The sequence below is a fragment of the Schistocerca americana genome, chromosome 1 (genome assembly GCF_021461395.2).
Source record: "Schistocerca americana isolate TAMUIC-IGC-003095 chromosome 1, iqSchAmer2.1, whole genome shotgun sequence".
Classification (NCBI taxonomy): Eukaryota; Metazoa; Arthropoda; class Insecta; order Orthoptera; family Acrididae; genus Schistocerca; species Schistocerca americana.
This window is the reverse complement of record NC_060119.1, coordinates 1,243,215,591-1,243,216,769: the sequence shown is the minus strand read 5'-3', so window position 1 is coordinate 1,243,216,769 and position 1,179 is coordinate 1,243,215,591. Positions and strand designations below refer to the sequence as shown.

Below are 1,179 nucleotides of genomic sequence, written 5' to 3'. Positions count from 1 at the left end.
TCTCCAACACATCCAAGTACCTTATTCTGTAACCGTAGTTGGCACAAAAGAAAAACTGCCCGTAAATCTTTTCCCGGAAAACAGCACAAAACACATGATCCTTTGAAAGATATCTCTCGCGCTCTACTATGGTTTATGGCTTATGTTGTGGCGGTTCACTTACCCAGTTAAATGGAATGTAGCCTCATCACTGAACAATAAACGTCAAAGGTAATGAATAACTCCCATCTTCCCCCCAAAATGAATTCAGAAACCTTTACAGTTTGTTTTTTTATCACCGTCATGAAGAGCGAGTAGCAGCTGACAACTATATGGTTACAAACACAAACGTCGCCACAAAACGCGGTAGATACACACACACACAAATGAGGAATGGCCTGCTGTCATTTATCATGACGTATAGACCTCTGTGGGCTAAGTGTAAATCTCTGCTGAATGCGCACCACGTCTTGAACGAGCTCCCGGGGGACACTTGCATATTTACCCTTACATCAACAGCCCATGTCTTGGATCGCGTGGTCTTTTTGTATCTTTTGGCATAATCATCGAATGGCATGTGCTGCAGAAGGTACATTGGCGTACTCCCAACGTAAATCACGCCTCATAGTTGTAGCAGAATTGCGCCTACAGAAACGGAGAACGCAAAACGTCTTCTGTTGCTACGTTGTCGGCCTGACGCACGCTGTCAACTACATGGACTGGCTGTGTACTACCCAAAATTATTTTACTCTAAGCTTAGTTTTTAGTTTGCCAACGGCCAACGGCCTTGCCGCAGTGGTAACACTGGTTCCCGTCAGATCACCGAAGATAAGCGCTGTCGGGCTGGCCTAGCACTTGGTTGGATGACCATCCGGTCTACCGAGCGCTGTTGGCACGTGGGGTGCACTCAGCCCTCGTGAGGCAAACTGAGGAGCTACTTGATTGAGAAGTAGCGCTCCGGTGTCACAAACTGACATACTGCCGGGAGAGCGGTGTGCTGACCGCATGCCCCTCCATATCCGCATCCAGTGACGCTTGTTGGCTGAGGATGACACGGCGGCAGGTCGGTACCGTTGGTCCTTGATGGCCTGTTCGGGAGGAGCTTAGCTTTTAGTTTCAATGCATAAGTTTAAGTTGATACCAGTTTGTGCCTTTATTCATGTAGAAAATATGGTGTTGCGATATCAGATCAATCCTTTT

At 47.2% G+C, this 1,179-nt stretch overlaps 1 pseudogene; it reads left to right on the top strand.

The window, feature by feature from the left end:
• The first annotated feature begins 756 nt into the window (after positions 1-756).
• On the top strand, positions 757-874 carry LOC124555470 (annotated as a pseudogene).
• Positions 875-1,179: the final 305 nt, after the last annotated feature.